The sequence below is a fragment of the Hylobates moloch genome, unplaced genomic scaffold, assembly GCF_009828535.3.
Source record: "Hylobates moloch isolate HMO894 unplaced genomic scaffold, HMol_V3 SCAFFOLD_9, whole genome shotgun sequence".
Lineage (NCBI taxonomy): Eukaryota > Metazoa > Chordata > Mammalia > Primates > Hylobatidae > Hylobates > Hylobates moloch.
Genome location: NW_026652284.1, coordinates 60,629,310 through 60,651,164, shown reverse-complemented (window position 1 = coordinate 60,651,164; position 21,855 = coordinate 60,629,310). Strand labels below are relative to the sequence as shown.

General features: G+C 42.2%; 1 non-coding gene across 1 annotated transcript; it reads left to right on the top strand.

The window, feature by feature from the left end:
* Positions 1-17,699: 17,699 nt before the first annotated feature.
* On the top strand, positions 17,700-17,830 carry LOC116813992 (small nucleolar RNA SNORA20). Its single transcript, XR_004371099.1, has one exon. It is a non-coding gene; the product is annotated as a small nucleolar RNA SNORA20 (small nucleolar RNA).
* Positions 17,831-21,855: the final 4,025 nt, after the last annotated feature.

The window sequence follows — 21,855 nt, the reverse complement described above, 5'->3', positions numbered from 1 at the left end:
GAGACTCAGTATACCTTCTAGTGGACCACCTTTCTACCATTTTCTTACTCTACATTTCCCCAAAGCAAATGGTAAGTAGATACTTGCAGAGTATGCCTTTGAAAGGGTTCTAACCTGTTATCCTATCTCAGCTTGGCCCTCGTGTTTGTGATGTGTGTGTAATGAGATTCATCTACAGCAGGGGTATCCAATCTTTTGGCCTTCCTGGGCCACATTGGAAGAAGAAGAATTGTTTCAGGCCACACATAAAATACAATAACACTAACAATAGCTGATGAGCTTAAAAAATGCAAAAAAAAAAAAAAATCTCATACTGTTTTAAGAAAGTTTACAAATTTGTGTTGGGCTGCATTCAAAGCTGTCCTTGGCCACATGCAGCCCATGGGCTGTGGGTTGGACAAGGCGTGATCCACAGTGATATCCAAGGTCATTTTTCTACACTATCCTGAGGTTTTGAAGTAATCTCTGACTTTTAGGAGCCTAAGGATATTATATCCTTAGTTTTATTGTAACCAAGTTCTCACTAGTGACAAGTTGGTTGACACGGCCAGAATAGAGATTTCTGGCCAGAAATCGTTCTGAATCTCTTATCACTCTAGTGTTTACATAGTATAGTAAAACAACTTATGGAAAATATAAACAGAGTAGTTCAAAAAAACAAAACAAAACAAAAAAAATCTACACTAATTTTGGTGGGGCTTTTTATAATGTGTATATTTTATGAGTTTGGTGTAGAGACATTGAAATTAGAACATAGTATTTTAGATTTAAATATGGCACACACCTGTAGTTTTAGCTACTCAGGAGGCTAAGGTGGGAGAATTGCCTGAGCCCAAGAGTTTGAGTTTCCAATAAGCTATGATCACCCACTGCACTCCAGCCTGGGTGACAGAGCAAGACTCTGTCTTTAAAAATAAATGTATAGCTGGACGAAGTGGCTTATGCCTGTAATCCCAGCACTTTGGGAGGCCGAGCCAGGTGGATCACCTGAGGTCAGGAGTTCAAGACCAGTCTGGCCAAAATGATGAAATCCCATCTCTACTAAAAATACAAAAAATTAGCTGGGTGTGGTGGCGCACACCTGTAATCCCAGCTACTCAGGAGGCTGAGACACGAGAATCGCTTGAATCCAGGAGGCGGGGGTTGCAGTGAGCCAAGATCGTGTCGCTGCACTCCAGCCTGGGCAACAAGAGAGAAATGCAATCTCAATAAATAAATTAATTAATTAACAAAAAATTAAAAATTAAAAATAAAATGAGAAGACATTGAATTAGTAAAATGCATGCTATTCAGTTTTTTTGGTGCTTGAATGGGATTGCAAAAGATAATATACATGAGATTACATCCCAAGGGACCATTTTAACCCCTTTAAAGGACTGAAAATAATACAGAAACAAAGCTAAGCTTTAATTATTCAACAGAAAAGATAATGCTTTTCAGTTATATAACATAAATCAACAGAGTTTGAAATACAGATGTTTACATTTAGGTAAAGCTAACTGGTATAAATTCAAATTCTCCTTCTGATTTCTCTAAGAAAAATGTATTACACAAGGTAGGTGAAGATAAATAAGGAATAAAATTTTTCAAAGATTCAGTTTCCTTCCCACCAACGGCAGCTCCAGGGGGTTGTTTGGAGGGACTTTAGTTCCCTATAGTTGCCCCTTCCCAAAGCCATGTACCAAAACGAAACAAACCTGCGAGTCAAAGCTGTGCTTGCGTGGCCAACGCAGCTACAAGACAAGCTCTCTAGTCCGTTTAACTCCATTGCTGTCCCTAACCCCTAACTTTATAGAAATTCAGGAGTCTGCACGGCTTCTTCCTCAAGGACACAGTAAGGGGGGTTTCACAGGCAGGGCCTATTCTTGCAACACCTCACTAACACCTTGTTATGAAGAATCATCTCTTTGACCTTGATATTTTTTTCCAGAAAAGTAAATTATTTATTTCCACCTATATCCACATATGCTGCCCAGAAGCCACCCATTTATCTGACATGTTTTATTAAGGATACCAGATGTTCCCGCATAAGTTTTAGGTATCATACTTTCTGACAACAGAGTGTCTAGAGGAAAAACAGACCTTCAAGTAAATGTATACAGACTATGTATGCCACCCTGAATTAAATTTATTTTCAGAGATATTAGCATACAGAGGCTGACAGTTGCCCAGATCTACCTCCTAAAATCTAATTACCATTAAGTTATTGACATACCTTCCTTGCCACCTCCCCATTTCCCCAGCCCCCTCCTCCCCGCAAACCCAGGCGTTACCGAAAGAAAAAACCTAGGGTTTTACTGTCTCTATATCTGTTAAGTCAGGCTTTTGGATAACAGGTTACTTTGGTTCCCGGATGTCTACACAGGCCAAGGTAATTAGCCATTAGCATTTATATGCTGCTAATTACCACTAGTGAGAAGTGCCTGGGAAACGCCAACACAGAGTGTTACAGCAATTTGTTTTGTGGGTTGGAGAGGTGGTTTGATTCCATGTCCTATTATATCCTCAGTGTATACTAGGCTAAGTGGCATTGTAGATTTGAAGTGGCATTTAACTTTCAGCAGAGGATATCCTTCCTCTCACTTGGACATTTTCGTGCTAAAACAGCCCACTTGTCAAAACTCTTAGCTATTGTGGTGACAGATGTTACATGATACACAGTTAGGTAGAAAGCTGGCATCTGACAACTTTGAGCTGCACGGGCACACATGTCAATGTGCCGTAAAATGCAGACACTCCCCCTCACAATCTGGATAAACACTTCTTGCTGAGCCTTTACTGTATCAATTTGGAACAGATGGGTTGCTGCTTTTCTGATATATTATGACAAGCAGCAGCAACTACTAATCATAGCGCCAAGAACTGTTGGTGTCTAATGCTGTTCTTTTTCTATGTCACCCCTTAAGTCATTGTTCTGCACCTCAACAGAGATTTAAAAAAAAAGAAGAAGAAGAAGAAGAAAGATTAGTTGATCATCCTTAGGGAGAGTAGAGAGTCTTTGGACCCAAGAGTTTTTCTCCTTTTCTTCTGGTTTGAGAGCTGGGTCTGCATCTTGCCATCTGTACTGAATTCTGGAAATTTTCTTAGACCTCAAACTCTGAAACCAGGTATCTGGGCAGTGTTTTAAGGAGGAAGGCATGGGGAGAAGAGCTGGTTTAACCAGTGCCCAATAGGATATGAAGCCCCCATCAGTACAATCAGCCTTATAATATCCTTCGCTGTTACCACACGGAACTATGGTTGGTCTGCTCTCTCCCCATGCTGCCATCCCAAGGCTCTGCAGATCCATTTTAGCCTGATTTTATTTACAGGAAAACTTCAGGGGATAAACTAGGGAAGATCTCTCTTGTGAATTACCCGTTGCCCAACCCTGTGTGGCTGTCCTGGGTCATGCATGCCATGCAGACATCCCTGGCACCTCGAATCAAGCATATCAAATCGCTGGAGAGTTTCATCATCTGATTGGGCAGCAGACGGTGGTTCAGGAACCAGGGTGCCAGAAAAAGGGATCAAAGTGAGCTTAAAATGTCCCAGTGCCCTTCCAAAAGAAATAGTGCCTTTCCTTTTCACAAAGTCCACTTTCATAGCCAGGGGGCCTGCCTTCACCCCCAGGCTCACTGTGGCGGCTCATGGCGCTGTCCAGGTTTGTTTACTTTAGAAAGAGAGTGTAAAATTACTTCGTTCCTTTAGTGACAGCTACACTCCTTACAAGCTGGCTGATATATACTGAATTCACTGAGTGTGAAACGGGCCTCTGTGGGTCAATGGGGCGAAGGAAAACCACAGAGTGATTTATTGCCCTGAACGCTCTATTCACAGATAACAGAGAGGAGGGTGCTTGTTCCAGATCCAGGAGGGGTGGCCTTCTGTCTCACGACTAGGTAGTGCGAAACCAAGATGACTTAACCAGTTCTTCTATGACATTTATATTTCTTGTTAATACCTATGAAGCAAATTTCCATCTGGAATTTAAAAATTGTGTCCTGTCAAAAGATGCAAAATATGAGTGTAGTGGTCAGTGATGTGGAATTTGGAGTCAAACATTCATACCCTGGCCAACTCTGTCATTTGCTTGCTGTGCGACCTCAGGAAAATTACTTAGATGCGGCTTCCTCCTCTATAAAGTTAGGATAACAATAGTATCCATTTTGCAGGGTTATTGGGAGGATCAGATGAAATATTGCATGCAGCCCATACACACAATCTATCTGTAAGTTTGCTAGCTTGCTGGCCTCATTAACTTTACGGAGAAAAATAACACAAAACAAGAAAGGAAAGCTAAGAACGATAAGTCACATTTCTTGAGTTCTTACTCTGTCCAACACTTTACATTGTGCCATTTAATCTTCAGAAGAGCCCTGTGAAGTAGGATCGCTTACCACCCCATTTTACAAAGGAAGTAACAGACGATTTCGAGAGGTAAGAAGTAACTTACTCCTGTCACATAGTTACTGAGTGGCAGGTCAGTATTTTAAACCTAGTTTTGAACCCAGTGTTCTTCACCACTGTTTGTTGTACTGTCTGAAAACATAATATCGGGCCTGGTGCAGTGGCTCACTCCTGTAATCTCAGCACTTTGGGAGGCCGAGGCAGGTGGATCACCTAAGGTCAGCAGTTCAAGACCAGCCTGGCCAACATGGTGAAACCCCATCTCTACTAAAAATACAAAAATTAGACCGGGTGCGGTGGTTCACGCCTGTAATCCCAGCACTTTGGGAGGCCGAGGCAGGTGGATCACCTGAGGTCAGCAGTTCAAGACCAGCCTGACCACCATGGAGAAACCCTGTCTCTACTAAAAATACAAAATTAGCCGGGCGTGGTGGCACATGCCTGTAATCCCAGCTATTCAAGAGGCTGAGGCAGGAGAATCACTTGAACCCGGCAGGCGGAGGTTGTGGTAAGCTGAGATCATGCCATTGCACTCCAGCCTGAGCAACAAGAATGAAACTCTATCTCAAAAAAAATACAAAAATTATCCGGCACCTGTAATCCCAGCTAAAAAAAAAAAAAAAAAAAAAAAGAAAGAAAAAGAGAGAGAAAGAAAGAAAAGAAAAAGAAAAGAAAAGAAGGAAGGAAAGAAAGAAAACATAATATGGTTCAAAATTGGCCAGCATGACACTACGAAGTTCCCATCTCCAACTGCCAAAAGAAAACTAACAGTAGTGTGATGTGGAGTCCAAGCCCTGCCGGTAGATGCTGCTTTTATTTATTTATTTTTAAGCTATCTCCCACAGGAAGGAAGGATAGATGCTTCTTAATACATGGGGCCTGGCCTGTTCTGTTGTGGGGCTCTTAATGAGCTAAGAAATGAAAAGTAGGAAAAGGAGAATTTCCTGAAATTACTCGGGAATTTGTACCTAACGCATGGATGTGCCTCTAGCCATAAGGAAATCCAAATAAAGAAAATAATTTTTTACCAAATGCTGAGAGCAGTGTCTAACATGGACTAAATGCTGCACAAATGACAAATATTGTTATGATTTATATGAATAGAGCACAGGGTATGGGAAGAGCCAGTGAAGGCAGAAAGGTATTATGCCCGTTTCCCTTTGAAGATTTCTCCCTAAAGTGAATATAGTATATTGAGAATTCAATAAATTCAACCTAACCCAAAAGGGGACTTAGAATTCCTTTGCATTTCTACCTATAGGGTGAAATCTGACATTTACTACCACTTTGTTAATTTCAGTTTGCAGGGACTTTTATCTGTGGATTTTACCTAGAAGCAGGCCACACTGTCCCCAGATAATGCCTTGGGGTGGCCTACTGGAACAAAGAATTACATAGTAAGGATTATGCCAGAGAAATTAGTCTTTTTCCCTCACTCAGTTATGTTTTTTTCCTTCAATAAATGATGTAACTATTAATATTTAATTTACTTTTTTTTGAGACATGGTCTCTCTTTATCACCCAGGTTGAGGGCAGTGGCACCATCATGGCTCACTGCAACCTCAACCTGCCAGCCTCAAGCGACTCTCCCACCTCCGCCTCCCAAGTAGCTGGGACTACAGACGCATGCCATCACGCCCAGCTAATTTTCTTGTATTTTTGTAGAGACAGGAAAATCAGAGCCATGTTCCCCAGGCTGGTCTCTAACTCCCAGGCTTAAGCCACCCGCCCACCACAGCCTCCCAAAGTGTTAGGATTATAGGTGTGAGTCACCATGTCTGGCCAGCGTAACTATCTAGTAAAGCAACCAGGTATAACTATTAAATAATATTAGTAAAGCCGTTATTTAAATAAATATAGAATTCTATTCTCAATTTCTCATATAATAAGAATTCAGATTAATTTAAACTTGGTTTCTTCTCCAGGCTTAAATCAAACACTTCTTTTTGCTCACCATAAATTTTTGCTTTTTTTGTTTAAGTATAATTGCTAGTTCAGGACTATGTTGTTGGTTTTTTTATTTTAGAGATGAGGTCTTGCTCTGTCCCTCAGGCTGGAGCGTAGTGGTATGGTCATAGCTCACTGTAGCCTCGACTCCTGGGCTCAAAAGATCCTCCCACCTTAGCCTCCCGAGTAGCTGGGACTAGGGGCACACATCACCATGACCAGCTAATTTTTGCCTTTAAATATTAACAAGTCAGCAATTTTATTCTGAGAAATAGCCAGTACGGCTAAGTAGCTGAGAATATAGTCCTACAACAGCTTCCTTAAAGGAGGAAAAGGAAATGTTTGATAGTCAGATAATAATTTTTTTATGGTCAAAGATTCATGTTTTACTCTGAGTACAAACTTTTTCAATTTCACAAATAAAAAGCCTTCCAAGAAAATACATAAACTTCAGAGGCAACATAGTTAAAAATCCTTGATTTTGCTCCCCCCCTCCAGCCCCCCAAGACAGAGTCTTGCTCTGTCACCCAGGCTGGAGTGCAGTAGTGTGATCTCGGTTCACTGCAACCTCTACCTCCCAGGTTCAAGCAATTCTCCTGCCTCAGCCTCCCAAGTAGCTGGGATTACAGGAGCGTGCCACGATGCCTGGCTAATTTTTTTTTGTATTTTTAGTAGAGATGGTGTTTCACCATGTTGGCCTGGCTGGTCTCAAACTCCTGACCTCATGATCCACCCGCCTCGGCCTCCCAAAGTGCTGGGATTATAGGTGTGAGCCACTGCACCTGGCCTTACTAGTCTTTTAAGACAGCCACCTGTTCACACTTAAGCAAAAGACACGAAGTAGGCTTGTTAAGCCCTCCCTGTTCTTAGAATATCGGAGAGCAGTTTTGTCTTTCCCAGGGTCACCTCTGGTCTTCTAGTTTTCCTGACTCCTCATTCTATTTAGAAAGAGGAGAAAGAGAAGGCAGTTTAAAAACAAAAAATAAAAATAAATACACAAGTAGCTTCTCTATGATGAAAGCAGTTCATATTTTTTCTTTCCTTTCTTTTCTTTTTTTTTTTTCTTTTTTTTTTTTTGGAGCTAGGGTCTTGCTCTGTGGCCCAGGCTGGAATGCAGTGGCACAATCACTGCTTGTTGCAGCTTCAGTCTCCTAGGCTCAAGCGATCCTCCCCACCTCAGCCTCCTGAGTAGCTGGAACTACAGGCATGCACCACCCACTGTTGGCTAATTTTTAAACGTTTTTGTACAGGCAGGGTCTTGCTATGTTTCCCATGCTGGTCTTGAATTCCTGGGCTCAAGCTATATACTCCCAAAGTGCTGGAATTACAGGTGTGAGTCACCATGCCATCTTTTTTTTTTAATATTTATTTATTTATTTATTTTTTCGAGACAGAGTTTCACTCTTGTTGCCCAGGCTGGAGTGCAATGGCACAATCTTGGCTCACTGCAGTCTCTGCCTCCCGGGTTCAAGCGATACTCCTGCCTCAGCGTCCTGAGTAGCTGGGACTACAGGCATGCGACACCACACCCAGCTAATTTTGTACTTTTACTAGAGATGGGGTTTCACCATGTTGGTCAGGCTGGTCTCAAACTCCTGACCTCAGATGATCCACCCACTTCGGCCTCCCAAACTGCTGAGAATATAGGCGTGAGCCACTGCGCCCGACCCCTATGTTTTATTTTCTGATGAAATGTCTTTCCACCTCACTGTAGATAGCTTTCTACTTTTATATACAATATATTTCTGTAAATGTGTTTGAAGATCAAATGTGTGAAAATGGAAAATCAGATTAACATGTTATAGTAGGCTGAGTAATAAACTGTCCCCCAAAAAAGATGTCCACATCTTAATGCTCAAAATCTGTGAATATGTTATCTTACACTACCTGGGAAATTTTGAAGGTGTGATTCAATTAAGGCTCTGGAGGTTGGGAGATTATTCTGTATTATCCAAATGTGCCCAGTGTAATCACAAAGGTCCTTATAAGGAAAGAGGAGAGTCCCAGAGAAAATGCAAGGATGGAAGCAGAGGTCAGAGAGGAGAAAATATGGTACACTGCTGACTTTGGAAACTGAGAAAGGGGCCATAAGACAAGAAAAGTCGGTGGCCACTAGAAGCCAGAAAAGGCAAGGAAACAGATTCTTCCTTGAGCCTCCGGAAGGAACGCAGCCCGGCAGACCTATTTCAGACCTCTGACCTCCAGAGCTATAAGCTAATACATCTGTCATATTTTAGCCATTCAGTTCATGGTAACTTGTTATGGCAGCAACAGGAAACTAATACGCATGTTTATGGGGGTCTAGGATCCCAGAGGAATAGTATATATTATAACATTTCTTAATTAAAATTTTCTCTGTTGCTGTTTTTTTGGGGAGCTGAAAGGTCCTGAACAGGTAAGAATCTTCACAGGTACCCAGATCCCAGGAAGCAAGGAGGCTGGGAGTGCGTCATGAAAGGGACCGAGTCAGGCTGCCTGCCTGTCACCCCAGGGCTTCAGGAAGTTAAGCTAGGTATTGCCAAACCCACCCCCAGTTCTGCTTCTCTCCCGCCCACTGCCTTTCACCTACCCTGTTTAGACCACAGGCAATTCTGATCGTCAACCTGCCTCGTGCGGGTACCCTGGGGTGTGGACATCAAAGGAGTTTGTCTTTCTTGTCCCCACGCCAAGGGGAGCTCTGGTCTGGCCTGAGATCCCCCATTGCACATAGCTGTCAGCCGAGCTACACTTGGTTAATTGCCCAGCAAACTGCCTTTGCTCCATGCCCATCTTCGAGGACTCTAAGGAGGGGAGAGAAGGGAAAGCAGGACTATGGGGTGATACCAGCCCTGCATGTGTTCCTTGTATGAGTCAGCAAGCTTGAGGGCCCCAGCACACCAGAGGCTTGGAGATGGGGGCAGCACGCAAAACGCTGATGGGCACAGGAGGCACAGGCAGGAACAGAGCACTGCCCTTCAAAGGTTTGTAAACAAAGATACATACTTGTTTCCAGCCAGGTGCGGTGGCTCACGCCTGTAATCCCAGCACTTTGGGAGGCCAAGGCAGGCTGATCACCTGAGGTCAGGAGTTCAAGACCAGCCTGGCCAACATGGTGAAACTCCATCTCTACTAAAAATACAAAAATCAGTTGGATGTGGTGGTGGGTGCCTGTAGTCCCAGCTACTCAGGAGGCTGAGGCAGGAGAATTGCTTGAGCCGAGGTCACTCCACTGCACTGCAGCCTGGGTGATGGAGTGAGACGCTGTCTCAAAAACAAAACAAAACAAAAAACAGATACATACTTGTTTCCATGCTCACCCTGAATTTCTACTAAAGAGTAATAAAAAGTGATCTAAGCAACCAGTTCAGAATGCCTAGGGAACAAAGGCATAATTCAGTTGATGTGGTTTGGACTTGCCCCAGTCGGCTTCATAGCTAACCAACTCAGTAAGTATGGCCTGAATATAGAGATAAATTTGACAGCATTTTGTAAAGATGTGGTGTTAGGGCGTAGGCTGAATGATCTCTACCGTGAACTGGCTCAAACTGGAATCAAACCCTTTTTTCCCTAAATTTAATAATTCAGAAAGTCAGTTTCCTAATTAAAGTCATACTCTATTGGCATAAAGTTTTCATTTGTTTTGTGGTTGCTGACACTGGTATTTAATAGTTAATCCTTTTGTACTGAGCAGAGTGCTTTTATTACATATTTTAGGCTCCTTATATTTTATTCTATGAAACTCAGTTTTTTTTCCCAGTTGAGAAAAATGAGAATCTCAAATATTGAGACAAAACCTGGTTTTATGAAAGGTAGAAGATAATAGGAAGAGCCCTGATTTTCTCTTGAGAAGACCCCAGTTCTTCTCCCAGCTCTGCAGCTTCTTACATAGACACTGCTCAAACCAGCTAACCTTTCTAAGATCCTGTTTCCCCATCCATTAACTGAAATAATCAGAGCCCTACCTCTTTCGGAATAAGTAAGGAGTGAATGAACTATTCCATATGACATGCTCAACATAATGCCTGCCACCCAGAAGTATTCAATTAGTACTTAATTCTTGTTACATTTTTATCATTATTTGTATTTAACTATCTTGCTGAGTTGTTGGGAAGCCAAATGAGGTCATTGCCTCCAAACATTTATTAGAGTTATTGCTATGTGCTAAGCATTACAATAGGTGTAGGAGAATATAAACATGAATGCCTGCAAGGAACTTACACAGAAAGGCACTAATTTGATAAAAATACAACTCTATAGCTCTAAATACAGATATCAATGTAAAATACAATTCCATAGCTCTACAGCAATAAGGAACTAATATCAACCTACCATCAGTTCATCAAGCATAATTTGATTAACTACAGTAGGTGTCTTCCTAGGCTGCCTCATGGAGGAGATCTTATGAAAAATTGGAAGCCCGTGCTAATATAGTTTATGTGAATATGGTCTTTAAGAGTTATTAGGGCCAGGCTGGGCACTGTGGCTCACACCTGTAATCCTAGCACTTTGGGAGGCTGAGGTAGGCAGATCACTTGAGGCCAGGAGTTCGAGACCAGCCTGGCCAACCTAGTGAAACGTTGTCTCTACTAAAAATACAAAAAATTAGCCAGGTGTGGTGGCAGCTGTCTGTAATTCCAGCTACACGAGAGGCTGAGGCAGGAGAATCGCTTGAACCTGGGAGGCAGAGGTTGCAGTGAGCCGAAATCTTGCAACTGCACTCCAGCCTGGGCGACAGCACAAAACTCTGTCTGCAAAAAAAAAAAAAAAAAAACAAAGTCTCTATGGCCAGGCTGGGCACCATGGCTCACACCTGTAATCCCTAATACTTTGGAAGGCTGAGGTGGTCAGATCACTTGAGGCCAGGAGTTTGAGACCAGCCTGGCCAACATAGCGAGACCCCCATCTCTACTAAAAAATATAAAAATTAGCTGAGTGTGGTGGCGGGCACCTGTAGTCCCAGCTACTCGGGACTGTAGCTATAGCCCCTGCTACTCAGCTGAGGCAGAAGAATTGCTTGAACCTGGGAGGCAGAGGCTGCAGATCATGCCACTGCCCTCCAGCCTGGACAACCGAGCGAGACCCTGTCTCAATAAATAAATAAATAAATAAATAACCACATAGATTAGCTAATTATTAGGAGTCACAGGAAAAATCAACAGAAATATAAGGCATGACATGTTTATACACACATTTATAACCTAGTTAGCAAAATAATATTTCAGCACATGGTCAGTCCATGAGAAAATTTTTTCAAATATTTAAGCACATGAAACAATTAGACAACATTTCAAGAGAGTGTATGATTGGTGTGGTTTGTGTGTGGCATCAGAAGAGGGAGGTATCAATGGGAAGAGATCCACTGATCACCCTGGGTGCTTGGTTCTAAAATGACAGCGAAGCATATAAAGTGAGAATCATGATGCATAACTGACTGACGATGAGTCATTTACTGTGGCCCTCCTAGAAATCCCCAAGCGAGCAAACTTGAAAACCTTTATTTGACCCTGCCTTCCATTCAAGCATTCATCCTAGTTCTCTCCTTTTTTAAAAAAAATAATAATATTGGCCGGGCACAGTGGCTCAGGCCTGTAATCCCAGCACTTTGGGAGGCCGAGGTTGGCAGATCACCTGAGGTCAGGAGTTCGAGACCAGCCTGGCCAGCCTGGTGAAACCCCCATCTTCACTAAAAATACAAAAATTAGCCAGGCATGGTGGTGGGCGTCTGTAATCCCAGCTACTCAGGAGGCTGAGGCAGGAGAATTGCTTGAACCTGGGAGGCGGAGGTTGCAGTGAACTGAGACCTCGCCATTGCACTCCAGCCTGGGTGACAAGGGCGGAACTCCACTTCAAATAATAATAATAATAATAATAATAATTTTTTACTATAGGCGAGCACCACTATGCCCAGCTTTACCTTCTTCTCTTTTTTTACTAACAGACTTTTCTTATAAAAGAATGCATGCCCATTATAGAAAATTCAGAAAACTCAGAAAAGTATAAAGAATAAAATCATTGATAATATTATAGACATAAGTGCTACTAATATTTTGTCTTTTTTCTAGAGATTTCTAAAAAATTTACAACTTCCACATAAGTAACTGATATGCCAACTAAAATTTTACCCTGAACTTTAAGATATAGAAAAGGTTGTCTTGAGGCCTTTCCCATATTTCACTGGGGTTGCAATTCATTCTCTAAGATTTCTTCAAATTCCCAGGGGTTTACAATCTCCTGGTCATTTCTGACTCCCGGTTCTGATTCCACTGAATTTAACTATGTCTCATCTTTGCAAGTTGCTTTTTTCTCAACCAATCCAAAGGCCGAAGACCATCCTCTTTGTTTGATTTTCCTCCCCTGAAACTGCCACAGAAGACATTTCTGTATTTAGCAGATCTTACTGAATGTCTGGGAAAAGGGAGGGGGTTTTTATATTGAATATATGAGACTTGAATATTAATATTCCTTTCCTAAAATCTTTTGATTACCTCACCAAAAAGAGTTTCTTACCACCGCTCTCTACAGGATCCAGCCTTCTAACCTTGCTGTTATTTAGAATTGGTCTCTCAAGTCACCACAAGAGTGAATTGGGATTTTGATTAGTTGTAGTAAACATTTAAATTAATTTGAGTCTTTTTTCTTGTTTTATTAGTTTTTTAAAAAACTTACATCTTTGGGGTACTTTGTCAGTAGAGGATAATATGATTTACAAAGAGTTAATGTTTTGCTCATTTGTTTTGTTTGTTTTCAGTAATTATACCTCTTTCTCTTGTACTTATGCATTGAATTAGAAGTTTCAAATCAATGTAAAATAATAGCGGTGATAATGGGCATCTTTGTCTTACATCCAAAATTTTTATATAACAGCTGCCTCCATGTCCTAATGCTACTTTTGGACTATCTTTAATTGGATGTCTTCCTCTGCCTTCCAGCTAGAAATATATATCTTAAATTGCTATTGGATGCTATTGGCAGCTCTTCCTTTCTTTGAACTTTCTCCTCCCTGGGCTTCCGTGATTCCACATGGCCACAATTTTATTCTTTTCTCTCCTCATTCACACATCCGACTGTTTTCTCTTCTTCTCTCTCTCTCCTCCTTTCCTTCTTTCTTCCTTCCATTTCTTCATTTATTCTGTTTATTGAACACATCTTCAACAAACATGTTTCCTCTTTTCTCTAAGCCTTTACATTAAGGTACAGCTCTTTCTTATATCTACTGTATATACCTTTCCAGCTCTTGCCTTCTTGCCTCAATTTAAATCTTGTCTGCAACTCTGACTACTCTCTGCTTGGACATTCCATAGGAAATGTTAATTCCTGAGTCCAAAAGTAAACTCTCCATTGTTCCTCAAGTCAGCTCATCTTCCAATTTCCCATTTCATGTCGCCCAAAAATATTGCATCTTAGAATTACTACTGACTTATTTTATCTTCTTCTATGCTCATTCCTAACTCTACACCTTGGTGCATGCTGCTGTCCCCAGCCTAGAATATCTTTTTGCGCCCTTCTATTTGTCCAAATTTTACTCATCCTAAAAGGTAGGTTCAGGCTGGGCACAGTGGCTCACCCCTGTAATCCCAGCACTTTGGGAGGCCGAGGCAGGCGGATCACGAGGTCAGGAGTTCGAGACCAGCCTGACCAACATGGCAAAACACCGTCTCTACTAAATATACAAAAATTAGCCAGGCATGGTGGTTCTTGCTTGTAATCCCAGCTACTCAGGAGGCTGAGGCAGGAAAATTGCTTGAACCCTGGAGGTCAAGGCTGCAGTGAGCTGAGATCGCACCACTGCACTCCAGCCTGGGCAACAGGGCGAGACTCTATCTCAAAAAAAAAAAAATAGGTAGGTTCTTCCCTCTCCCAGTGGCTGTTCATGACCCCTCCAGCCTGCGTGGTTCTCCTCCTTTCTGCACTACCCCAGCACTGGCCTGTGTCAGTTGCCATGACCAGGGACACCCCTAGGAACAGATGAAGGCTGAATTTGAAGTCAAGTCTGTTTGGCTCCAGAACCTGTGCCCTCAGCTTCAAGGTTTTGTCCAGCTCCCCTGACATATTCACTGCTTCCCATCCTTATGCCCCAGGAGGACTCGGGATAGGAGCCAAGTGCAGGTCCCCTGCAGTATTCTCCTTTCTGAACACCTTTAGAAGAACCACCATATTCAAAGAAATCATAGGGACTGGCTACTGTGACATCCAGGGCAATGCATGACCAGATAAATTCCTCTGGCAGTCATGAAATAAGATGGAGCCAAAGCCACCGGAGAAGAAGCTGTGATGCAAGAGGCAGCACATGACGGGAGACAATCCTCTGGCAGTGAGGCCTGAGAGCTGTCTGCACGAGCCAGGAAAAAGTTCCTGTCATGGTCAGAATCTAGTGTAACTAACTGTAAAATATGACCCAATGAAGAGGTGTGTCAGCAACAGGCAGAGGCCTCCTTCATGCTGCCCTTGGAGCAATGAACAAAGTGATAAAATTACACTCCAGTGCAAGGGTGAAAATAATAACTACTTCATAGCCTTGTTTTATTTATTTATTTAGACGGGGTCTCGCTCTGTCGCCCAGGCTAGAGTGCAGTGGCACCCTCTCAGCTCACTGCAACCTCTACCTCCCGGGTTCAAGTGATTCTCCCGCCTCAGCCTCCCGAGTAGCTGGGATTACAGGCACGTGCCACCACGCCTGGCTAATTTTTGTATTTTTAGTAGAGACAGGGTTTCACCATATTGTTCAGGCTGGTCTCGAACTCCTGACGTCAGGTGGTCCACCCACCTTGGCCTCCCAAAGTGCTGAGATTACAGGCATGAGCCACTGCACCCAGCCCATAAACTTGTTTTAAATTAACTAATACACACTGTGCACTGAGGACTATCCCTGGAAAATAGCAAGTATCTAATAAATGACAGCTATATTATTAATTAAATTATGGCGCCCAAAGTAGAAGGTTTTTCTTACCATCTCCATATAAAGACAGAAAGTCTAGGGGGAAAAATACAAAATTTTTAAGCCTTCAAATAATTTACTTTATCGGTCAAAAGTTAAAAAAAAAAATCAAGCGGGGTGCAGTGGCTCAGACCTGTAATCCCAGCACTTTGAGAGGCTGAGGCGGGAGGATCACTTGAGGTTGGGAGTTCAAGACCAGCCCAGTCAACATAAAAAAATCCCATCTCTAAAAAAAAATAAATAAATTTAATTTTGAAAATTAAAAAAAATCATACTTGCAATTAATGCAACCTAATTAATGAAAAGTCATTCAGATATACTGTTGTAAATAAATATTAAATATGTTAATAGCCAGAAGTAAAAGATTTCTGAAAAATTAACTATTGCTTCACCAATTATTTATTCTATGCCTATTGTGTGTCAGGCACAATAAGTTCATTGCCCCCATGGGGCATAAAGATTAGCAGCTGGAAAGTTGAAGAGTTATACAAATATAATTTATAAAGCTGAGAAGGAGTACAAACTGTGGGTGAGAGTTCACAGAAGTTCTTTGACTAAGTGATACTTAAGATAAAACCTAAAGAATAATTTATCTGGCCAGGTACGGTGGCTCCTGCCTGTAATCTCAGCACTTTGGGAGGCTGAAGCAGGTGGATCACTTGAGGTCAGGAGTTCGAGACCACCCTGGCCAACATGGTGAAACCCCATCCCTATTAAAAATATAAAAATTAGGCCAGGCGTGGTGGCTCACTTTGGGAGGCTGAGGCAGGTGGATCACCTGAGGCCGGGAGTTCGAGTCCAGCCTGGCCAACATGGTGAAATGCCGTCTCTACTAATAATACAAAAATTAACCGGGCATGGTGGCGCACGCTTGTAATTCCAGCTACTTGGGAGGCTGAGGCAAGAGAATTGCTTGAACCCAGGAGGCGGAGGTTGCAGTGAGCCGAGATTGCACTCCAGCCTGGGCAACAAGAGAGAAACTCTGTCTCAAAAAAAAAAAAAAAAAATTAGCTAGGCATGGTGGTATGTGCTGTAGTCCCAGCTACTTAGGTAGCTGAGGCAGAAGACTCACTTGAACCTAGGAGGTGGAGGTTGCAGTGAGCCAAGATTGTACCACTGCACTCCAGCCTGAGTGACAGAATGAGACTCTGTCTCAAAAAAAAAAAAAAAAAAAAGAAAAAAGAGAATAACTTATCTATGTTCAAGTTGGTGAGGTTAAGCTAATATATTCCAGGCAAAATTCCAAGATGGAAGAAGAGTGGCTTCTTATGGAAAGAACTGAGAGGCCAGTTTCTGGAACAGAAAGAATGAGAGTTGGAATGAGATACGTTAAACCTCAACAACTAGGCAGAGGGAGGATCACACAGCGTCTCATAGGTCTTAAGGATTTGGGTTTTTATCCTAAAGGCAACAAGAAACCTTTAAAGAGTGTAAGGAGAGGTCGGGGGTGGTGGCTCATGCCTCTAATCCCAGCACTTCTTGGAGGCCAAGGCAAGTGGATCACCTGAGGTCAGGAGTTCTAGAACAGCCTGGCCAACGTGGTGAAATCCCGTCTCTACCAAAAATACAAAAATTAGCTGGGTGTGGTGGTGAGCACCTGTAATCCCAGCTACTTGGGAGGCTGAGGCATGAAAATCACTTGAACCCAGGAGGTGGAGGTTGCAGTGAGCCAAGATCACTCCACTGCACTCCAGCCTGGGCCAAAAGAGCAAAACTCTGTCTCAAAAAAAAAAAAAAAAAAAAAAAGAGTGTAAGGAGAGAATCAACATAATCAAATGTGCTTTAATGGGAGGGTAAGAAGTTTTCACAGCAGTCTGCTTGAGAGATGATGGTAACTTGCACTTGGTGTGGTGACGATGATACAGAGAGGCAAATGGGTTGAAGATGTATTTAGGAGATAGAATGGGAAAGACTTGGTGATTAATTAATGGGGAGGGGGCACAGTAAGGAATCAGAAGTCATTAAGTAGTCAAGGAAAAGTCAACAATGACTCCTAGATTTCTGGCTTGAGCAACTGAGGGGATGGTGGTGCCCTTTACTAAAATGGAGGACAGGCTGGACGCAGTGGCTCACGTCTGTAATCCCAGCACTTTGGGAGGCCAAGGCGGGCAGATCACATGAGGTCAGGAGTTCGAGGCCAGCCTGGCCAACATGGTGAAACCCCGGCTCTACTAAAAATACAAAAATTAGCCTGGCGTGGTGGTGGGCACTTGTAATCCCAGTTACTCAGGAGGCTGAGGCAGGAGAATCACTTGAGCCTGGGAGGCAGAGGTTGCAGTGAGCCAAGATTGCACCACTGCACTCCAGCCTAGGCAACAGAGTAAGACTCCGTCTCAAAAAATAAATAAATAAAATAAAATAAAATGGAGGACACTGAAGAAAGTAAGAATTTGGGGATAGGAAGACACTGAAGAAAGTAAGAATTTCCATTTTAGAAAATATTGAGCTTCCTCCCATTTATTTGCTGCTATAGTCTCATAATGATACAAGCAGTTATATGCATGGGATAAAATAATATTGGGACATATAAATTGAAATGAAGTAAATCATTTTCATCTTTTCTGCATGGACAAGACATTATTTTTGGTTAAATAAAAAAGAAGAAGAAAGAAACAGAAAGAAAATCCTGAGCTTTGCATGTCTATTATGACACATGCTGTGGACGTGTCCAGTTGACCACTGGATAGACAGTGCAGAAGGTCTAAGAAAAGTCTTTGCTGGAGTAATCAATTTAAGAATCACCAGCATGAAGATGGTAATGGGAGTCTCAAGAGTAAATGGGATCACCTGAGAAGCATTTGCAGAGTGACAAGAACAGAGGAACTCAGGATGGAGCCCTTAGGAACCCCAGGATATAATAAACAGTACAGGAGGAAGAACCACTGGAGGAGACTGAGGAGATAAACCACAGTAAACAGGTCACCAGGAGGACACACCACAAAACCAGGGACAGAAGAGAGGTCATGAAGGGGTGATCGGCTGTGTCAAACATTACTAAGACGTCGAGATTTAAATCCAGATTGAAGTGTACATTAGATTTAGTAGCATGCAAGTCTTTTTTAATCTTAATACGAATAAAGTACCCAAATCACTAAGGCAAAGTTCTCTCAGGTAACCTCTTGATCCCAGTCCACTTGTTTTGGGAACCAGGCCATGCTTGCTTCCTGGAGTGGAATTAAAAGTCAGTATGGGTGGCACTTTGGGAGGCCGAGGCAGGCAGATCACCTGAGGGTGGGAGTTCAAGACCAGCCTGACCAACATGGAGAAACCCTGTTTCTACTAAAAATACAAAATTGGGAGGGTGTGGTGGTGCAAGCCTGTAATCCCAGCTACTCGGGAGCCTGAGGCAGGAGAATTGCTTGAACCGGGAGGCGGAGGTTGCGGTGAGCCGAGATTGTGCCACTGCACTCCAGCCTGGGCAACAAGAGCAAGCTCTGTCTCAGAAAAAAAAAAAGTCAGTGTGAATGCTATGACTACAAGAAATCTACCCACATGAAAAGGGCATGTGAGGGGAAATGGAGCATGTGAACAATTTATATAGAGGTATTACAGGCAGATTTTATGTATTGTTTTCTTTTATTATGCTTTTTTTAATACTTTCTAAATTTTGAGAATTTGGAAACTCTTTTTTTCTTTTTTTTGAGATAGCATCTTGCACTGTTGCCCAGGCTGTAGTGCAGTGGCACGATGACTGCTCACTGCAGCCTCAATCTTCCAGGCACAGGTGATCCTTCCACCACAGCCTCCCAAGTAGCTAGGACCACAGGCGTTCACCATCATGCCCTACTAATTTTTTTTTTTTTTTGTAGAGATAACATCTTCCTATGTTGCCCAGGCTAGTCTCAAACTCCTGGGCTCAAGTGATCCTCCCATCTCAGCCTCCCAAAGTGCTGAGATTACAGACATGAGCCACTGCACATAGCCAGAGTTTCTTTAAAAGTATGTAAAAAGGTTTATGGATTATACTTTGGGTGGGGGGAAACAATATTCTCAGGAAACAGAAATATGGAGGCTGAATTGGAAAGTGAAGGATGCAAAGGATGACAAAATAGGACCTTAGGAATAGAGTTCTTTGGACAGGACACATTTGGCCACAAGGGATAGAAAGAGTCAAGGCCGTGCTAGACGGGAACCTGTGGCCAGGGGAAGTTGCGGAAGTGTTTAATGTTGATGCGAAAAGCTGGCAGACAGGGAAAGACTGGAGTCACAGAGAGCGCAGAAGACACAGTGAGCACCAAATTCAGAACCCAGAATGGAGACACGCCCCCTCCATCGGTCCAGGGCAAAGGGAAGGCAGTTCAGATGCGGCAATTTGGGAACAGAAAGTTGACAGTGACTCAGTTGATCACTAGTTTATGAAGTTGAACGCGAAATCCCTAGTAAGAATAAGAGGGCATAGCAAGTAGTCAAGGGAATAAAGAGGGTGAAGAAGTGTTGGAATGTGTTTCTTTCTTTCTTTTTTTTTTTTTGAGGCAGGGTCTCATTGTGTCACCCAGGCTGGAATGCAATGGCACAGTCTCGACTCACTGCCACCTCTGCCTCCCAGATTCAAGTCATCCTCCCACCTCAACCTCTTGAGTACCTGGGACTACAGGCACATGCCACCATGCCAGGCTAATTTTTGTATTTTTTGTAGGGAGAGGATCTCGCTGTGTTACCCAGGCTGGTCTCGAACTCCTGGACTCAAGCTATCCACCCAACTCAGCCTCCCAAAGTGTCGGGATTACAGGCGTGAGCCACTGCACCCGGCCTGGAATATGTTTCAAAGAGCTTTTTATTAATAAACATGGTTTGATTCTGAGGAGCTGTAGTTTTTACCATTCATACACTTTGCAATTAAGTAACACATATTCAGGAGCCTTAACATGGTTTACATTAGACACTAGAGATCAATTAAGAAATTATATCAGTATTAGGAGAGAATTAATGATTGTAATGAAATATATAAAACATTAATTACTGTTAAGATAACTTTTGATTCATATATATAAGTTTTTAATACTTGAAATTATATTTTTTGAACTTCACATAAACTTGTCACAACTTTATGTTGGACCTATACTAAGAATGCTCTTTTTATCAAGAAAATTTAGGTGGATTTTGCTCCATCTTTTTGCAGTATTTGATTAACTTTTCTTCCATTTTCTGATCCACCTAATACAATAATACATTTTTGTATATCCATTCCTTAAAATATAGATATTTTCTACACCTTCTATCCTTCTGAATAACCTACTATTAAAACAATAGTACTTTCTTCTCCCAACACACTAATTTCCTTTGTTTAACAATAACAACTAATCATGTGCATTGTCTTAACTTTTTCAAAGTGTGTTCACACACATGATCCTATTTATCACTATAACAACACTATAACTTATGTATTATGGTCACAATTTCAATGTAAAGAAACCAAGATTGCTTCCTCAAAATCACCTGACTAGCAAAAAGCAAAGCTTGAAACCGTAAAAAAGAACAAGATCATGTCCTTTGTAGGGACATGGATGGAGCTGAAGCCCATTATCCTTAGCAAACTAACACAGGAACAGAAAACCAAATATTGTATGTTCTCACTTATAAATGGGAGCTAAATGATGAGAACACGTGGACACATAGAGAGGAACAACACACACGGGGGACATTTGGAGGATGAAGTGGGAGAGGAGGGAGAGGATCAGGAAAAATAACTAATGGGTACTAGGTTTAACACCTGGGTTATGAACTAATCTGTACAACAAACCCCCATGACACAAGTTTACCTATGCAACAAACCTGCACTTGTACCCCTGACCTTAAAATAAAAGTTAAAAAAAAAAAGCAAAGCTATGATTGAAATCCAAGTCTTCTGATTATTCAACTCAAATGCATTTATTTCCACTATACCAGTGTTTCCTGGGTGGCCTATGAAGAAATATATTTTATTTAAATTGTTACAGATTTTAGTGTAACTTTACATAAATTATTTAAATAAAATGGTGATCAGTTTAACTACAGTCATATATCCCTTAATTATGGGGATATGTTCTGAGAAATGTGCCTTTAGGCAATTTTTCCACTGCGTGAACATCATAGAATGTACTTACACAAACCTACATGGTATAGGCTATTACACACCTAGGCTGTATGGTATAGCCCAGGGGTCCCCAACCCCTGTATCGCGGACAAGTATTGGTCCATGGCCTGTTACCAACTGGGCCACATAGCAGGCAATGAGCAGCGGGGGAGCAAGCGAAGCTTCATCTGTATTTACAGCCTCTCCCCATTGCTTGCATTACCTCCTGAGCTCCATCTCCTGTCAGATCAGCAGCAGCATTGGATTCTCATAGTTGTGCAAACTCTTTTGTGAACTGTGCATGCGAGGGATCTAGGTTGTGCACTCCTTACGAGCATCTAATGCCTGATGATCTGAGGTGGAACGGTTTCATCCCAAAACCATCCCCCTCACCCCACCCCATTTGTGGAACCATTGTCTCCCATGAAACTGGTCCCTGGTGCCAAAAATGTTAGGGCTGCTGGTATGGCCTATAGCTTCTAAACTACAAACCTATACAGCATATTACTGTACTGACTGTAGGCAATTGTCACATGATGGTTAAGTACTTGTG